The 20,958-nt window shown below is 44.3% G+C and overlaps 1 protein-coding gene and 1 long non-coding RNA gene across 4 annotated transcripts in view; one reads left to right on the top strand and one right to left on the bottom strand.

Moving 5' to 3' along the window:
* The window catches only part of EPB41L1 (erythrocyte membrane protein band 4.1 like 1), a 195,515-nt gene that overhangs the window by 65,100 nt on the left and 109,457 nt on the right, over positions 1-20,958 (top strand). The window lies entirely within an intron of this gene.
* On the bottom strand, positions 2,054-20,946 carry LOC138667610 (uncharacterized). Its single transcript, XR_011318854.1, has 3 exons — positions 20,875-20,946; positions 15,729-15,906; positions 2,054-2,206 (listed from the first exon to the last, which is right to left on the bottom strand). It is a non-coding gene; the product is annotated as an uncharacterized lncRNA (long non-coding RNA).

Below are 20,958 nucleotides of genomic sequence, written 5' to 3'. Positions count from 1 at the left end.
GACCCTGAGACATACGCTCCACCTCCTTAGAGGTCACTTCTCGACGGGTCTCCGGAATTCGATAGGGCTTTACATTTACACGCACATGTGGCTCCGTCAGGACTTTGAGTTCTACGACCCTTGTGCACCCTGGTAATTCTGAGAACAGGTCTCTGTTCCTCTGGAGCAACTCCCGGCACTGCTGTTTCTGGGCTTTCGTCAGCATCTCCGCTATGGCAGCACCTCCCACTTCGCTTTCTGACATGCCCAGCAAAGCACGGAGTTTCAGCTGGCCCTCTGTCTTGCCATGGCTTGATGAGGTTGATATGGTAGATCTGATATTGTTTCCGTCTTACGGGTTGATGAATCTTATAGTTTACGTGAACAATCTTCTTCACCACCTCATATGGCCCTTACCATTTGGCCAAGAACTTGCTCTCCACTGTAGGAATTAGCACAAGGGCTCTGTCTCTCGGATGGAACTGCCTCATTCTGGTTGACCTTTATAGACCCTGGCCAGAGCTTCTTGTGCCTGGAGGAGATGTCATTTTACAATGGGCATCACCTTTGCAATCCTCTGCTGCATCAGTGCCACGTGCTCAATGATGCTTATTTGGGGCGTGAATTCGGCTTCCCATGTTTCCTTGGCTATATCCAGGAGACCTCGCTGATGTCGGACATACAAAAGTTCAAATAGTGAGAACACCGTAGAGGCCCGTGGAACCTCACGGATGGAGAGCAACAGATACGGTAAGGCTAGGTTCCCATTGCGTTAATTTGTGCACGCTAACGGACTGCGTTGCACAGCAGAAATGTCACAATTAACACAGTGCAACGGGTCCATTAGCGCACCCATTGACAGCAATGTTATTTTTTGCTGAAGCGCATCGCTAGCGCATGCCATTTTCGGCACGCGCTAGCGATGTGCCGTTCTTTTGTGACGGACCTCGGACGCTGCTTGCAGCGTCTGTGGTGCGTCGAAGGCCCGTTCCTCACTAGCTCAGAACGGGGATCTGCGCTAGTGGGGAGGGAGAACGCCGACCCTATAGAAGCATTGCGTTAGCGCAATCTGCTAGCGCTATGCGCTTAACGGATTGCCCTAACGCAATGGGAACCTAGCCTAAGAGACAGTCCCAGTCTCTACTGTCTTCTTCTATGGTTTTCCTCAGCATGCTCTTCAGTGTTTTATTAAACCTTTGACAAGGCAATCTGTCTGAGGATGGAACACTAAAGTTTTCAACTGGGAGATTTGCAGGACCTTGCATAATTTTCTCATCACCTTACTCATAAAAGGTGTTTCCTGATCGGTCAGGATCTCCTTCGGTAAACCTGTCTGGGAAAACACATGTAACAATTCGCGGGCTATACTCTTTGCAGAGGAGTTTCTCAGGGAAATTGCCTCAGTGTAGCATGTGGCATAGTCCAGGATGACCAATATGTACTGATGCCCATGAGAGGTGGGGGCGGTTAACTAACACGTGAGGCAGGACCTGCAATAGTTTTAATATGTCCCGGGCCAAAAGAACCTCTGTCCTCCATAGTTCGCTTTTCCACGCCACGCATTCAGGTTGGTTCATTATGGGTATCCTTTTCCCTTTATTATGTTTGATATAACAAACTGTGTGTCATCTATGGATTGATGTTTTGGTACAATCTCTTCAGTATTGGCCTAATTTGATAATATGTGATCATTGACTTTTGGTATTATTCTCCCTTTATCACTCTGACCCGTATGCTTACCTGAATTATACAGTTATTTTATAACTTGGGTCTATGTATGAATCTTTGAATAGGAACTACCGACGGTCACTACCACATGATTTAGTGGTATATTCTATACGTGGATATCTGTTCTGGGAGTGTACGTGCATATTTGTATTATTCCTTTTTTAGACAAACATGACCAACTGCCTTGTGGATGTGGCACCTTGATGTCATTACACCCTGATTTTCTCTGCATATAGTTGTTTTTATGGTAATATTGCTGTGCTATTTGAATTTTCTCAATAAAAATTCTAGATATATTTTCAAGAAATGCTCTAAAGCCCACTTTTTTCGTTTGGTTTAATGCTTATATTTCTGTGGATGAGCTTATGATTTATGGCCCGTATTTTGGAAATACTTAAGTAAGATGTGTACTAGAGGGATTAAAAGTACACAAAACTTCAGGAGGGCAAATTTCCATCGGATGAGAGATGATCTTGGTGCAATTAACTGGGACGATATCCTGAGACATTAAAATACACAAAGAAAATGGGAGACATTTGTTAGCATCCTGGATAGGACCTGTGCACAGTATATACCGTATGGGAATAAACATACTAGAAATAGGAGGAAACCAATATGGCTAAATAGAGCTGTAAGGGACCCAATAAGGGACAAAAAGAAAGCATTTAGAGAATTAAAGGAAGTAGGTATTGAGGAGGCATTAAATAAATAGAGAAAATTAAATAAATCCTGTAAAAAGCAAATCAAGGCTGCAAAGATTGAGACAGAGAGACTCATTGCCAGAGAGAGTAAAAATAATCCCAAAATATTCTTTAACTACGTAAATAGTAAGAAACTAAAAATGATAGTGTTGGCCCCCTTAAAAATAGTCTGGGTGAAATGGTGGATGAGGATGAAGAAAAAGCCAATATGCTAAATGACTTTTTTTCATCAGTATTTACACAAGAAAATCCCATGGCAGACAATATGATCAGTGATAACAAAAAATCCCCATTAAGTGTCACCTGCTTAACCCAGCAGGAAGTACGTCGGAGTCTAAATATCACTAAAATTGACAAATCTCCGGGCCTGGATGGGATAAACCCCCGAGTACTGCAGGAATTAAGTACAGTCATTGATAGACCATTATTTTTAATCTTTAACCCCTTTACCCCCAAGGGTGGTTTGCACGTTAATGACCAGGCCAATTTTTACAATTCTGACCACTGTCCCTTTATGAGGTTATAACTCTGGAACGCTTCAACGGATCCCAGTGATTCAGACACTGTTTTCTCGTGACATACCGTACTTCTTGATAGTGGTAAAATTTCTTTGATATTATCTGTGTTTATTTGTGAAAAAACGGGAATTTGGCGAAAATTTTGAAATTTTCCAACTTTGAATTTTTATGCAATTAAATCACAGAGATATGTCACGCAAAATACTTAATAAGTAACATTTCCCACATGTCTACTTTACATCACAATTTTGTTTTTTTTGTTAGGGCGTTATAAGGGTTAAAAGTTGACCAGCAATTTCTCATTTTTACAACACCATTTTTTTTAGGGACCACATCTCATTTGAAGTTATTTTGAGGTGTCTATATGATAGAAAATACCCAAGTGTGACACCATTCTAAAAACTGCACCCCTCAAGGTGCTCAAAACCACATTCAAAAAGTTTATTAACCCTTCAGGTGTTTCACAGGAATTTTTGGAATGTTTAAATAAAAATGAACATTTTACTTTTTTTCACAAAAAATTTTATTCAGCTCCAAATTGTTTTATTTTAACAAGGGTAACTGGAAAAAATGGACCCCAAAAGTTGTTGTACAATTTGTCCTGAGTACGCCGATACCCCATACGTGGGGGTAAACTACTGTTTGGGCGCATGACAGAGCTCGGAAGCGAAGGAGCGCCATTTGACTTTTCAATGCAAAATTGACATCAATTGAGATGGGATGCCATGTTGCGTTTGGAGAGCCACTGATGTCCCTAAACATTGAAACCCCCCACAAGTGACACAGTTTTGGAAAGTAGACCCCCTAAGGAACTTATCTAGATGTGTGGTGAGCACTTTGACCCACCAAGGGCTTCACAGAAGTTTATAATGCAGAGCCGTAAAAATAAAACAAAAATTTTTTCCCACAAAAATTATTTTTTAGCCCCCAGTTTTGTATTTTCCCGAGGGTAACAGGAGAAATTGGACCGCAAAAGTTGTTGTCCAATTTGTCCTGAGTGCACTGATACCCCATATGTGGAGGGAAACCACCGTTTGGGCGCATGGGAGGGCTCGGAAGGGAAGGAGCGCCATTTGGAATGCAGACTTAGATGGAATGGTCTGCAGGCATCACATTGCGTTTGCAGAGCCCCTAATGTACCTAAACAGTAGAAACCCCCCACAAGTGACACCATTTTGGAAAGTAGACCCCCTAAGAAACTCATCTAGATGTGTTTTGAGAGCTTTGAATCCCCAAGTGTTTCACTACAGTTTATAACGCAGAGACGTGCAAATAAAAAATATTTTTTTTTCAACAAAAATTATTTTTTAGCCCCCAGTTTTGTATTTTTCCAAGTGTAACAGGAGAAATTGGACCCTAAATATTGTTGTCCAATTTGTCCTCAGTACGCTGATACCCGATATGTGGGGGGGAACCACCGTTTGAGCGCATGGCAGAGCTCGAAAAGGAAGGAGCATCATTTGGAATGCAGACTTAGATGGATTGGTCTGCAGGCGTCACATTGCATTTGCAGAGCCCCTAATGTACCTAAACAGTAGAAACCCCCCACAAGTGACCCCATATTGGAAACTAGACCCCCCAAGGAACTTATGTGAGAACTTTGAGCCCACAAGTGTTTCACTACAGTTTATAACACAGAGCCGTGAAAATTAAAAATCCTTTTTTTTCCCACAAAAATTATTTTTTAGCCCCCAGTTTTGTATTTTCCCAAGGGTAACAGGAGAAATTGGACCCCAAGAGTTGTTGTCAAATTTGTCCTGAGTACACTGATACCCCATATGTTGGGGTAAACCCCTGTTTGGGCACACGGGAATGCTCGGAAGGGAAGGAGCACTGTTTTACTGTTTCAACGCAGAATTGGCTGGAATTGAGATCGGACGGCATGTCGTGTTCGGAGAGCCCCTGATGTGCCTAAACAGTGGAAACCCCCCAATTATAACTGAAACCCTAATCCAAACACACCCCTAACCCTAATCCAAACCATATTGCCAACCATAAATGTAATCCTAACCCTAACTTTAGCCCCAACCCTAACTGTAGTGTTATGGCTGGCAATCAGGCAACACAGTGTGCAGTAATCAGCGCACATACAGAGATCTGGCAATAACCAAAAACAATAGGACGAGCTCTGAGACGTGGAATCTCTGTAGACTGCAGTACCTGAACTATCCTCACACAACTATAAGCAGCAGTGGATTGCGCCTATCACTACCTATGCAACTCGGCACTGCCTGAGGAGCTGACTAGCCTGAAGATAGAAATACAAGCCTGACTTACCTCAGAGAAATACCCCAAAGGAATAGGCAGCCCCCCACATATAATGACTGTTAGCAAGATGAAAAGACAAACGTAGGAATGAAATAGATTCAGCAAAGTGAGGCCCGATATTCTAGACAGAGCGAGGATAGCAAGAGAACTATGCAGTCTACAAAAAACCCTAAAACGAAAACCACGCATAGGGGCAAAAGACCCACCGTGCCGAACTAACAGCACGGCGGTGCACCCCTTTGCTTCTCAGAGCTTCCAGCAAAAGATAATAGCAAGCTGGACAGAAAAAACAGAAAACAAACTAGAAGCACTTATCTAGCAGAGCAGCAGGCCCAAAGAAAGATGCAGTAGCTCAGATCCAACACTGGAACATTGACAAGGAGCAAGGAAGACAGACTCAGGTGGAGCTAAATAGCAAGGCAGCCAACGAGCTCACCAAAACACCTGAGGGAGGAAGCCCAGAGACTGCAATACCACTTGTGACCACAGAAGTGAACTCAGCCACAGAATTCACAACAGTACCCCCCCCTTGAGGAGGGGTCACTGAACCCTCACCAGAACCCCCAGGCCGACCAGGATGAGCCACATGAAAGGCACGAACAAGATCTGGGGCATGGACATCAGAGGCAAAAACCCAGGAATTATCTTCCTGAGCATAACCCTTCCATTTGACCAGATACTGGAGTTTCCGTCTAGAGACACGAGAATCCAAAATCTTCTCCACAATATACTCCAATTCCCCCTCTACCAAAACAGGGGCAGGAGGCTCCACAGATGGAACCATAGGTGCCACGTATCTCCTCAACAACGACCTATGGAATACATTATGTATGGAAAAGGAGTCTGGGAGGGTCAGACGAAAAGACACCGGATTGAGAATCTCAGAAATCCTATACGGACCAATAAAACAAGGTTTAAATTTAGGAGAGGAAACCTTCATAGGAATATGACGAGAAGATAACCAAACCAGATCCCCAACACGAAGTCGGGGTCCCACACGGCGTCTGCGATTAGCGAAAAGCTGAGCCTTCTCCTGGGACAAGGTCAAATTGTCCACTACCTGAGTCCAGATCTGCTGCAACCTGTCCACCACAGAATCCACACCAGGACAGTCCGAAGACTCAACCTGTCCTGAAGAGAAACGAGGATGGAACCCAGAATTGCAGAAAAATGGAGAGACCAAGGTAGCCGAGCTGGCCCGATTATTAAGGGCGAACTCAGCCAACGGCAAAAATGACACCCAATCATCCTGGTCAGCGGAAACAAAACATCTCAGATATGTTTCCAAGGTCTGATTGGTTCGTTCGGTCTGGCCATTAGTCTGAGGATGGAAGGCCGAGGAGAAAGATAGGTCAATGCCCATCCTACCACAAAAGGCTCGCCAGAACCTCGAGACAAACTGGGAACCTCTGTCAGAAACAATATTCTCAGGAATGCCATGTAAACGAACCACATGCTGGAAGAACAAAGGCACCAAATCAGAGGAGGAAGGCAATTTAACCAAGGGCACCAGATGGACCATTTTAGAAAAGCGATCACAGACCACCCAAATGACCGACATTTTTTGAGAAACGGGAAGGTCAGAAATGAAATCCATCGAAATATGTGTCCAAGGCCTCTTCGGGACCGGCAAGGGCAAAAGCAACCCACTGGCACGTGAAGAGCAGGGCTTAGCCCTAGCACAAATTCCACAGGACTGCACAAAAGCACGCACATCCCGTGACAGAGACGGCCACCAGAAGGATCTAGCAACCAACTCCCTGGTACCAAAGATTCCTGGATGACCGGCCAGCACCGAACAATGAAGTTCAGAGATAACTTTACTAGTCCACCTATCAGGGACGAACAGTTTCTCGGCCGGACAACGATCAGGTTTATTAGCCTGAAATTTCTGCAACACTCTCCGCAAATCAGGGGAGATGGCAGACACAATGACTCCTTCCTTGAGGATACTCGCCGGCTCAGATAACCCCGGAGAGTCGGGCACAAAACTCCTAGACAGAGCATCCGCCTTCACATTTTTAGAGCCCGGAAGGTATGAAATCACAAAATCAAAACGAGCAAAAAATAACGACCAACGGGCCTGTCTAGGATTCAAGCGCTTGGCAGACTCAAGATAAGTAAGGTTCTTATGATCAGTCAAAACCACCACGCGATGCTTAGCACCCTCAAGCCAATGACGCCACTCCTCGAATGCCCACTTCATGGCCAGCAACTCTCGGTTGCCCACATCATAATTACGCTCAGCAGCAGAAAATTTCCTGGAAAAGAAAGCACATGGTTTGAACACTGAGCAACCAGAACCTCTCTGTGACAAAACCGCCCCTGCACCAATCTCAGAAGCATCAACCTCGACCTGGAACGGAAGAGAAACATCAGGTTGACACAACACAGGGGCACAGCAAAAACGACGCTTCAACTCCTGAAAAGCTTCCATGGCAGCAGAAGACCAATTAACCAAATCAGCACCCTTCTTGGTCAAATCGGTCAATGGTCTGGCAATGCTAGAAAAATTACAGATGAAGCGACGATAAAAATTAGCAAAGCCCAGGAATTTCTGCAGACTTTTTAGAGATGTCGGCTGAGTCCAATCCTGGATGGCCTGAACCTTAACCGGATCCATCTCGATAGTAGAAGGGGAAAAGATGAACCCCAAAAATGAAACTTTCTGCACACCGAAGAGACACTTTGATCCCTTCACGAACAAGGAATTAGCACGCAGTACCTGGAAAACCATTCTGACTTGCTTCACATGAGACTCCCAATCATCTGAGAAGATCAAAATGTCATCCAAGTAAACAATCAAGAATTTATCCAGATACACACGGAAAATGTCATGCATAAAAGACTGAAAAACAGATGGAGCATTGGCAAGTCCGAACGGCATCACCAGATACTCAAAATGACCCTCGGGCGTATTAAATGCCGTTTTCCATTCATCTCCCTGCCTGATTCTCACCAGATTATACGCACCACGAAGATCAATCTTAGTAAACCAACTAGCCCCCTTAATCCGAGCAAACAAGTCAGAAATCAATGGCAAGGGATACTGAAACTTAACAGTGATCTTATTAAGAAGGCGGTAATCAATACACGGTCTTAGCGAACCATCCTTCTTGGCTACAAAAAAGAACCCTGCTCCCAATGGTGACGACGATGGGCGAATATGTCCCTTCTCCAGGGACTCCTTCACATAACTGCGCATAGCGGTGTGCTCAGGTACGGACAAATTAAATAAACGACCCTTAGGGAATTTACTACCAGGAATCAAATCAATAGCACAATCACAATTCCTATGCGGAGGTAGGGCATCAGACTTGGACTCTTCAAATACATCCTGAAAGTCCGACAAGAACTCTGGGATGTCAGAAGGAATGGATGACGAAATAGACAAAAATGGAACATCACCATGTACTCCCTGACAACCCCAGCTGGTTACCGACATAGAGTTCCAATCCAATACTGGATTATGGGTTTGTAGCCATGGCAACCCCAACACGACCACATCATGCAAATTATGCAGTACCAGAAAGCGAATAACTTCCTGATGTGCAGGAGCCATGCACATGGTCAGCTGGGCCCAGTACTGAGGCTTATTCTTGGCCAAAGGTGTAGCATCAATTCCTCTCAACGGAATAGGACACCGCAAAGGCTCCAAGAAAAATCCACAACGTTTAGCATAATCCAAATCCATCAGATTCAGGGCAGCGCCTGAATCCACAAACGCCATGACAGAATACGATGACAAAGAGCACATTAAGGTAATGGACAAAAGGAATTTGGACTGTACAGTACCAATAACGGCAGAGCTATCGAACCGCCTAGTGCGTTTAGGACAATTAGAAATAGCATGAGTAGAATCACCACAATAGAAACACAGTCTGTTCAGACGTCTGTGTTCTTGCCGTTCTACTTTAGTCATAGTCCTGTCGCACTGCATAGGCTTAGGTTTACTCTCAGACAATACCGCCAAATGGTGCACAGATTTACGCTCGCGCAAGCGACGACCGATCTGAATGGCCAAGGACATAGACTCATTCAAACCAGCAGGCATAGGAAATCCCACCATTACATCCTTAAGAGCTTCAGAGAGACCCTTTCTGAACAAAGCCGCTAGTGCAGATTCATTCCACAGAGTGAGTACTGACCACTTCCTAAATTTCTGACAATATACTTCTACATCATCCTGACCCTGGCATAAAGCCAGCAGATTTTTCTCAGCCTGATCCACTGAATTAGGCTCATCGTAAAGCAATCCCAGCGCCTGGAAAAATGCATCAACATTACTCAATGCAGAATCTCCTGGTGCAAGAGAAAACGCCCAGTCCTGTGGGTCGCCGCGCAAAAAAGAAATAATAATCAAAACCTGTTGAATAGGATTACCAGAAGAATGAGGTTTTAAGGCCAAAAATAGCTTACAATTATTTCTGAAGCTCAGGAACTTAGTTCTGTCACCAAAAAAACAAATCAGGAATCGGAATTCTTGGTTCTAGCATCGATTTCTGATCAATAGTATCTTGAATCTTTTGTACATTTACAACGAGATTATCCATTGAGGAGCACAGAGCCTGAATATCCATGTCCACAGCTGTGTCCTGAAGCACTCTAATGTCTAGGGGAAAAAAAAGACTGAAGACAGAGCTAAGAAAAAAAAATGATGTCAGGATTTCTTTTTTCCCTCTATTGGGAATCATTGGTGTGGCTCCTTGTACTGTTATGGCTGGCAATCAGGCAACACAGCGTGCAGTAATCAGCGCACATACAGAGATCTGGCAATAACCAAAAACAATAGGACGAGCTCTGAGACGTGGAATCTCTGTAGACTGCAGTACCTGAACTATCCTCACACAACTATAAGCAGCAGTGGATTGCGCCTATCACTACCTATGCAACTCGGCACTGCCTGAGGAGCTGACTAGCCTGAAGATAGAAATACAAGCCTGACTTACCTCAGAGAAATACCCCAAAGGAATAGGCAGCCCCCCACATATAATGACTGTTAGCAAGATGAAAAGACAAACGTAGGAATGAAATAGATTCAGCAAAGTGAGGCCCGATATTCTAGACAGAGCGAGGATAGCAAGAGAACTATGCAGTCTACAAAAAACCCTAAAACGAAAACCACGCAAAGGGGCAAAAAGACCCACCGTGCCGAACTAACAGCACGGCGGTGCACCCCTTTGCTTCTCAGAGCTTCCAGCAAAAGATAATAGCAAGCTGGACAGAAAAAACAGAAAACAAACTAGAAGCACTTATCTAGCAGAGCAGCAGGCCCAAAGAAAGATGCAGTAGCTCAGATCCAACACTGGAACATTGACAAGGAGCAAGGAAGACAGACTCAGGTGGAGCTAAATAGCAAGGCAGCCAACGAGCTCACCAAAACACCTGAGGGAGGAAGCCCAGAGACTGCAATACCACTTGTGACCACAGAAGTGAACTCAGCCACAGAATTCACAACACTGTAGCCTTAACCCTAGCCCCAACCCTAACACTAGCCCTAACCCTGGCCCTAACCCTAACCCTAGCCCTAATGGGAAAATGGAAATAAATACATTTTTTAAATTTTTCCCTAACTAAGGGGGTGATGAAGGGGGGTTTGATTTACTTTTATAGCGGGTTTTTTAGCGGATTTTTATGATTGGCAGCCGTCACACACTGAAAAACGCTTTTTTTGCAAAAAAATATTTTTTGCATTACCACATTTTGAGAGCTATAATTTTTCCATATTTTAGTCCACAGAGTCATCTGAGGTCTGGTTTTTTGCGGGACGAGTTGACGTTTTTATTGGTAACATTTTTGGGCACATGACATTTTTTGATCGCTTTTTATTCGGATTTTTGTGAGGCAGAATGACCAAAAACCAGCTATTCATGAATTTCTTTTGGGGGAGGCGTTTATACCGTTCCGCGTTTGGTAAAATTGATAAAGCAGTTTTATTCTTCGGGTCAGTACGATTACAGCGATACCTCATTTATATCTTTTTATATGTTTTGGCGCTTTTATACAATAAAAACTATTTTATAGAAAAAATAATTATTTTTGCATCGCTTTATTCTGAGGACTATAACTTTTTTATTTTTTTGCTGATGATGCTGTATGGCAGCTCGTTTTTTGCGGGACAAGATGCCGTTTTCAGCGGTGCCATGGTTATTTATATGTGTCTTTTTGATCGCGTGTTATTCCACTATTTGTTTGGCGGTATGATAATAAAGCGTTGTTTTTTGCCTCGTTTTTTTTTTTTTCTTTCTTACGGTGTTTACTGAAGGGGTTAACTAGTGGGACAATTTTATAGGTTGGGTCGTAACGGACGCGGCGATACTAAATATGTGTACTTTTATTGTTTTTTTTTATTTAGATAAAGAAATGTATTTATGCGAATAATATATTTTTTTCTTTATTTCGGAATTTTTTTTTTTTTTTTACACATGTAGAAATTTTTTTAAAAACTTTTTTACTTTGTTCCAGGGGGGGACATCACAGATCATTGATCTGACAGATTGCACAGCACTCTGTCAGATCAGCGATCTGACTTAGAGCACTGCAGGCTTACCAAGCGCCTGCTCTGAGCAGGCACTTGGTAAGCCACCTCCCTCCCTGCAGGACCCGGATCCATCTTGGATACGGGGCCTGCAGCGAGGAAGGAGGTAAGAGACCCTCGCAGCAACGCGATCATATCGCGTTGCTGCGGGGTCTCAGGGAAGCCCGCAGGGAGCCCCCTCCCTGCGCGACGCTTCCCTATACCGCCGGCAAACATGATCATGGTGTGCCGGGGGCGGTCCGTGACCGCTCCTGGCACATAGCGCCGGATGTCAGCTGCGATAGGCAGCTGACACCCAGCTGCGATCGGCCGCTCTCCCCCCGTAAGCGCGGCCGATCACGCTGGACGTACTATTCCATCCTTGGGAAGTAAGGCCCACCCCACATGGACGGAATAGTACGTCAAATGACAGAAAGGGGTTAAAGACTCCATAATAACAGGGTCTGTACCACAGGACTGGCGTATAGCAAATGTGGTGCCAATATTCAAAAAGGAGACAAAAACTGAACTCGTAAATTATCGGCCAGTAAGCTTAACCTCTACTGTGGGTAAAATCCTGGAGGGCATTCTAAGGGATGCTATACTGGAGTATCTGAAGAGGAATAACCTCATGACCCAATACCAACATTGGTTTACTAGGGACAGTTACTGTCAGACAAATCTGATCAATTTCTATGAAGAGGTATGTTCCGGACTGGACCAAGGGAACCCAGTGGGCGTAGTGTATATGGACTTTTCAAAAGCTTTTGATACAGTGCCACACAAAAGCTTGATACATAAAATGAGAATAATAGGGATCGGGGAAAATATGTGTAAGTGGGTTAAGAGCTGGCTCAGGGATAGGAAACAAAGGGTGGTTATTAATGGAGCACACTCGGACTGGGTTGCGGTTAGCAGTGGGGTACCACAGGGGTCAGTATTGGGCCCTCTTCTTTTTAACATATTTATTAATGATCTTGTAGGGGGCATACAGAGTAGAATTTCAATATTTGCAGATGACACTAAACTCTGCAGGGTAATCAATACAGAGGAGGACAATTTTATATTACAGGATGATTTATGTAAACTTGAAGCTTGGGCTGATAAATGGCAAATGAGCTTTAATGGGGATAAATGTAAGGTCATGCACTTGGGTAGAAGTAATAAGATGTATACCTATGTGCTTAGTTCTAAAACTCTGGGCAAAACTGTCAATGAAAAAGACCTGGGAGTATGGGTGGATGACAAACTCACATTTAGTGGCCAGTGTCAGGCAGCTGCTACAAAGGCAAATAAAATAATGGGATGCATAGGTTATTACACTTGGGGCTATTTAGTTTGGAAAAACAAAGGCTAAAGGTACCTTCACACTAAACGACGCTGCAGCGATCCAGACAACGATCCAGATCGCTGCAGCGTCGCTGTTTGGTCGCTGGAGAGCTGTCACACAGACCGCTCTCCAGCGACCAACGATGCCGGTAACCAGGGTAAACATCAGGTTACTAAGTGCAGGGCCGCGCTTAGTAACCCGATGTTTACCCTGGATACCATCCTAAAAGTAGAAAAAACAAACGCTTCATACTTACCTACTGCTGTCTGTCCCCGGCGCTGGGCTTCTCTGCTCTGGCTGTGAGCGCCGGGCAGCCGGAAAGCAGAGCGGTGACATCACTGCTCTGCTTTCCGGCCGCTGTGCTCACAGTGAGTGCAGGAATGCACAGCGCCGAGGGACAGACAGCGGTAGGTAAGTATGAAGCGTTTGTTTTTTTAACTTTTAGGATGGTATCCAGGGTAAACATCGGGTTACTAAGCGCGGCCCTGCGCTTAGTAACCCGATGTTTACCCTGGTTACCAGCGAAGACATCGCTGAATCGGTGTCACACACGCCGATTCAGCGATGTCAGCGGGAGATCCAGCGACCAAAGAAAGGTCTGGCCCTCTAGCCCCGACCAGCGACATCACAGCAGGATTCTGATCGCTGCTGCGTGTCAAACTAAACGATATCGCTAGCGAGGACGCTGCAACGTCACGGATCGCTAGCGATATCGTTTAGTGTGAAGGTACCTTAAGGGGTGATCTTATGTTAATGTATAAATATATGAGGGGACAGTACAAAGACCTTTCTGATGACCTTTTTAATCCTAGACCTGAAACAGGGACAGGGGGCATCCTCTACGTCTGGAGGAAAGAAGGTTTAAGCATAATAACAGACGCGGATTCTTTACTGTAAGAGCAGTGAGACTATGGATCTCTCTGCCGTATGATGTTGTAATGAGTGATTCATTACTTACATTTAAGGGGACTGGATGCCTTTCTTGAGAAGTATAGTGTTACAGGTTATATATACTAGATTCCTTGATAGGGTGTTGATCCAGGGAACTAGTCTGATTGCCGTATGTGGAGTCAGGAAGGATTTTTTTTTCCCCAATGTGGAGCTTACTCTTTGTCACATGGTTTTTTATTGCCTTCCTCTGGATCAACATGTTAGGGCATGTTAGGTTAGGCTATGGGTTGAACTAGATGGACTTAAAGTCTTCCTTCAACCTTAATAACTATGTTGCTATGTTTGTGGAAAAAATATGATTATTTTATTTTCACGCCCGGGCGTTATAAACTTTAGTGAAACACCTGGGGGTAACAAGTGTCATGTCTCACGACTTGAGAAATCATTTAATATTTGCATTGCTTGTGTTCGTTCCTTCTTTCTAGGCAGAAGTTTGCCTTTCCCTGTATTTTGTCCCAACTCTCTCACTGTAGTCTTGTGATGTATGTTTGTTCACGCCCTTATTCTCCATTTTGTTATCATTCCTTCATCTGTATGCATCCTACTCTGTTGAATATTCCTTTTTACCTGCTACTTTCATCATAATACAAGAATTTCAGTTAAAGCAACCCTCTTTTCCTGGAGTCTTCTTACATGGGATCGTGGCTGAGTTAAGCTGTCTGATTAATCGGTATGAACGTGAGTACAGGTGAATACGGAAGCGCCTAAAAAGAAGGGTCTATCCAGGCACCACTACGTTCTACATATCCATGAGTCAGAATAACAAGTTCTCACCACACATCTAGATAAGTTCCTTTGGGGGTCTAGTTTCCAACATGGTGTTACTTGTGGGGGTTTCCACTGTTTAGGCACATCAGGGGCTCTCCAAACGCGACATGACTTGAATGTGGTTTTGCGCACCTTGAGGGTTGCAGTTTTTAGAATGGTGTCACTTTTGGGTATTTTCTATCACATAGACCCCTTGAAGTGACTTCAAATGTGATGCGGTCCCTAAAAAATAATGGTGTTGTAAAAATGAGAAATCGTTGGTCAAATTTTAACCCTTATAACTCCCCAACCAAAAAAATGTTGGTTCCAAAATTGCGCTGATGTAAAGTAGACATGTGGGAAATGTTACTTATTAAGTGTTTTGTGTGATATATCTGTGTTATTCAAGGGCATGAAAATTCAAAGTTAGAAAATTGCGAAATTTTAGAAAAATGTCCTTTTTTTTTACAAATAAATGCAAGTCATAGCAAATAAATTTTACCACTATCATGAAGTACAGTACAATATGTTACGCGAAAACAATGTCAGAATCACCGGGATCCGTTGAAGCGTTCCAGAGTTATAACCTCATAAAGGGACAGTGGTCCGAATTGTAAAAATTGCCTGGTCATTAACATGCAAACCACCCTTGAGGGTAAAGGGGTTAAGCCACTTTGCTGTCATTTTGGCAGTATACTTCGGGTCATTGTCCATTTGGAAGACCCATTTCAGCCCAAGCTTTAACTTCCTGGCTGATGTCTTGAGATGTTGCTTCAATATTGCCACATAATCTTTTCTCATGATGCCATCTATTTTGTGAAGTGCACCAGTCCCTCCTGCAGCAAAACAACCAAACAACATGATACTGCCATCCCTGTTTTTCACAGTTGGTGTTCTTAGGCTGGCAATTATATAGTGTATGTAAACGTCTGGTTTCAATTGCATATATTGTAGTATTTCTCCACTATCTGTGGATGGGGAGTACTCACTTGGCCGGTCGTTGAGGCATACGCTGGGATGCTCAGAGTTGAAACAAAAATCCATTTGGTTTATTAATACACAGCATAAACCGAATCTCAGGTACTTGGTAACATGCAGCACCCCGTGCACCGTCCGACCACCGTTCGGCTCTACAGTACCCACAGTTATCACTGATCCTTGGTGTGCCTAAAATAGATTAGTGTCCGTTAACCATCCGTGATGACCGCACAGGTTCCCGAATACCTCTTATCCTCAGAGGCGTTCTCTCTGGCTCAGCCTACCCAGCACTGCACGTGCACAAACACACAGACTCCATCTTGGGTGTTCAGACACACACCCTTGGGTGGGGTATGTAGGTAACTGGACCCACCCATCTCTCCAAGTCACCTGGAAGCCTTCTCAATTTATAGGAACCCTCAGTAGACCTGCTGAGCAAAACAAGCCCAGGCTTCCATCACAGGGTCACCCACCTCTGTGATACATATCGCCCATTAACCACATGACCACCCGCCATACCACAATATATATAGTGAAGGAAATAATTACTTAATCCCTTGCTGATTTTGGAAGTTCTCCCACTGAAAAAGATATGAACAGTCTATAATTTTAAAGGTTGGTTAATTTTAACATTGAGAGATAGAATGTCAAAAATAAAATCCAGAAAATCACATTGTATAAATTCTAGAAATGTATTTGCATTTTGCAGTGAGAAATATGTATTTGGTCCCTCTGGAAACAAGACTTCATACTTGGTGGCAAAACCCTTGTTGGCAAGCACAGCAGTCAGACATTTTTTGTAGTTGATGATTTGCGCACATGTCAGGAGAAATTGTGGTCCAGTCCTCTTTGCAGATTATCTCTAAATCATTAAGATTTTGAGGCTGTCGTTTGGCAAATCGGAGCTTCAACTCCCTCCATAAGTTTTCTATGGAATTAAGGTCTGGAGACTGGCTAGGCCACTCCATGACCTTAATGTGCTTCTTTTTGAGCCACTCCTTTGTTGCCTTGGCTGTATGTTTTGGGTCATTGTCTTGCTGGAAGACGCAGCCACGACCCATTTTTAATGTCCCGGCGGAGGGAAGGAGGTTGTCACTCAGGATTTTACATGGCTCCCTCCATTCTCCCATTGATGCTGTGAAGTAGTCCTGTGCCCTTAGCAGAGAAACAGCCCCAAAACATAATGTTTCCACCTCTATGCTTGACAGTGGGGACGATGTTCTTTGGGTCATAGGCAGCATTTCTCTTCCTCCAAAAAGGCGAGTTGAGTTAATGCCAAATACATCAATTTTTGTCTCATCTGACCACAGCACATTCTCCCAATCACTCACAGAATCATCTAGGTGTTTGTTGGCAAACTTCAGACGGGCCTGCACATGTGCCTTCTTGAGCAGTGGGACCTTGCAGGTACTGCAGGATTTTAAACCTTTATGGCATGTGTTACCAATGGTTTTCTTGGTGACCGTGGTCCCAGCTGCCTTGAGATCATTAACAAGTTCCCCCTGTGTTGTTTTAGGCTGATCTCTCATCTTCTTCATGATCAAGGATACCCTACGAGGTGAGATTTTCCATGGTGCCCCAGATCGATGTCGATTGACAGTCATTTTGTAATTCTTCCTTTTTCTTACTATTGCACCAACAGTTGTCTCCTTCCCACCCAGCGTCTTACTTATGGTTTTGTAGACCATTCCAGCTTTGTGCAGGTCTATGATCTTGTCCCTGACATCATTATAAAGCTCTTTGGTCTTGCCCATGTTGTATGGGTTAGAGTCTGACTGATTAATAGAATCTGTGGACAGAAGTCTTTTATAAAGGTGACTATCTAAGACAGCTGTCTTTAATGCAGGTAACGAGTTGATTAGGAGCGTCTAACTGGTCTGTAGGAACCAGAACTCCTAATGGCTGTTAGGGGATCAAATACTTATTTCTCACTGCAAAATGCAAATAAATTTATATAATTTATACAATATGATTTTCTGGATTTTATTTTTGATATTCTATCTCTCAATGTCAAAATTACCCTACCCTTAAACTTATAGACTGTTCATGTCTTTGACAGTGGGCAATAAAGGCACAGATGATTGGCCTTGGGGAGCCCAAAACATCCAACACTGCGGAGACAACATCACGTGTTTCTCAACGCAGTGATTCCAGAACACTGCCCCCATCCCTTATGGGAAATATGCAGATGCATGTAAAGAAGCTGCGGAGACACCATCACGTGTTTCTCGACGCAAGCAGTGAATAGCCAGGCTTTTCCCCGGGAAGGAACAACCACGGGAAGGGCAGCATCCTATGAAGGAAAGCCACCTATGCCAAGCATGGTATCCATCCACAGACAGCTGTTTCGGGGTGTTTGCCCCTCATCAGTGTGGAGTAGGAATCTGGCTATTAGGAGCAGTGCCTAGTAAAAAGGCTATAAAGGCACAGATGATTGGCCTCGGGGAGACCAAAACATCCAACACTGCGGAGACACCATCACGTGTTTCTCAACGCAGTGATTCCAGAACACTGCCCCCATCCCTTATGGGAAATATGCAGATGCATGTAAAGAAGCTGCGGAGACACCATCACGTGTTTCTCGACGCAAGCAGTGAATAGCCAGGCCTTTCCCCGGGAAGGAACAACCACGGGAAGGGCAGCATCCTATGAAGGAAAGCCACCTATGCCAAGCATGGTATCCATCCACAGACAGCTGTTTCGGGGTGTTTGCCCCTCATCAGTGTGGAGTAGGAATCTGGCTATTAGGAGCAGTGCCTAGTAAAAAGGCTATAAAGGCACAGATGATTGGCCTCAGGGAGACCAAAACATCCAACACTGCGGAGACACCATCACGTGTTTCTCAACGCAGTGATTCCAGAACACTGCCCCCATCCCTTATGGGAAATATGCAGATGCATGTAAAGAAGCTGCGGAGACACCATCACGTGTTTTTCGACGCAAGCAGTGAATAGCCTGGCCTTTCCCCGGGAAGGAACAACCACGGGAAGGGCAGCATCCTATGAAGGAAAGCCACCTATGCCAAGCATGGTATCCATCCACAGACAGCTGTTTCGGGGTGTTTGCCCCTCATCAGTGTGGAGTAGGAATCTGGCTATTAGGAGCAGTGCCTAGTAAAAAGGCTACAAAGGCACAGATGATTGGCCTCGGGGAGACCAAAACATCCAACACTGCGGAGACACCATCACGTGTTTCTCAACACAGTGATTCCAGAACACTGCCCCCATCCCTTATGGGAAATATGCAGATGCATGTAAAGAAGCTGCGGAGACACCATCACGTGTTTCTCGACGCAAGCAGTGAATAGCCAGGCCTTTCCCCGGGAAGGAACAACCACGGGAAGGGCAGCATCCTATGAAGGAAAGCCACCTATGCCAAGCATGGTATCCATCCACAGACAGCTGTTTCGGGGTGTTTGCCCCTCATCAGTGTGGAGTAGGAATCTGGTTATTAGGAGCAGTGCCTAGTAAAAAGGCTATAAAGGCACAGATGATTGGCCTCGAGGAGACCAAAACATCCAACACTGCGGAGACACCATCACGTGTTTCTCAACGCAGTGATTCCAGAACACTGCCTCCATCCCTTATGGGAAATATGCAGATGCATGTAAAGAAGCTGCGGAGACACCATCACGTGTTTCTCGACGCAAGCAGTGAATAGCCAGGCCTTTCCCCGGGAAGGAACAACCACGGGAAGGGCAGCATCCTATGAAGGAAAGCCACCTATGCCAAGCATGGTATCCATCCACAGACAGCTGTTTCGGGGTGTTTGCCCCTCATCAGTGTGGAGTAGGAATCTGGCTATTAGGAGCAGTGCCTAGTAAAAAGGCTATAAAGGCACAGATGATTGGCCTCAGGGAGACCAAAACATCTAACACTGCGGAGACACCATCACGTGTTTCTCAACGCAGTGATTCCAGAACACTGCCACCATCCCTTATGGGAAATATGCAGATGCATGTAAAGAAGCTGCGGAGACACCATCACATGTTTCTCGACGCAAGCAGTGAATAGCCAGGCCTTTCCCCGGGAAGGAACAACCACGGGAAGGGCAGCATCCTATGAAGGAAAGCCACCTATGCCAAGCATGGTATCCATCCACAGACAGCTGTTTCGGGGTGTTTGCCCCTCATCAGTGTGGAGTAGGAATCTGGCTATTAGGAGCAGTGCCTAGTAAAACTGCTTGCGTCGAGAAACACGTGATGGTGTCTCCGCAGCTTCTTTACATGCATTTGACAGTGGGCAAACTTATAAAATCAGCAAGGGATCAAATAATTATTTCCTTCCCTGTATATATACATTCTCTCTATCTCTCTCTCTCTCTCTCTCTCTCACACACACACACACACACACACACATACTGTAGAAATAGGCCCACCTATAAAATAATAAAGATGCAAAAATTAGTTGATATCCAAATGAGGAAAAATGTTAGGGCTCTTAACACTTCATGTTTGAAAACAAAAAAAAACGAAAATGTTCTAGGTCATAACTGTGGGAAGATGGCCCAATCTTGAAATGGTTAATGATAATGTATAAATATAGCACTAATGATTATGCTGCCCTTTATCTTGTTTAGAACACTTACTTTCAGACATACTATTAAGGAATTCGTAGGATTAATAATGAGGGAAAGACGGAAATAGAAGCATGAGGCTAAAATCATGATCTGGCTTATGGATGGGGATCTTGACCAGAAGACCCCCATATTCTAGTCAAGATCCCCATCCATAAGCCAGATCTTATGCTTCTCTTTCCCTGCGAGGAAAGTGACCAGTTGTTACTGGGTTCACCTACAGATTATAGCTGATCTCGGTGAGGAGCAAAACACCTTGTGAACAATTTATTGTCAGGAGTCTATTTTGACAAAGGGGTACTATCCAAAGAGGACAATCCCTTAAAAAACATAAACAGATGAGGTACCAAAGCATGTATCTCAAAAACATACGTGTCACATGAGTCAGCTGCACGTTATTTGCAGTGTCCACTTTTCAGACATTTAGGGAACTTTCAGTTCATGTTTGGGCAGTGAAGCTGCACAGGTGCCCAATACTTGGTATATGACGTTCCGCCTGAACCATCCGGATTACCAGTATTATACACCATGGCACTGACAATAAGGGAACGCTGTGTCTATACACTCAGGATCAGTACTTACTTTAGATCTGGTCATGTTACGTTGTTCTAAACTGAGAGTAGCTATGAAGGTGAAGTATTGATGTGAGGCTGTGTGTGTGTGTGT

The sequence above is a fragment of the Ranitomeya imitator genome, chromosome 2 (genome assembly GCF_032444005.1).
Source record: "Ranitomeya imitator isolate aRanImi1 chromosome 2, aRanImi1.pri, whole genome shotgun sequence".
NCBI lineage: Eukaryota > Metazoa > Chordata > Amphibia > Anura > Dendrobatidae > Ranitomeya > Ranitomeya imitator.
This window is presented reverse-complemented; position numbering and strand designations above follow the sequence as displayed.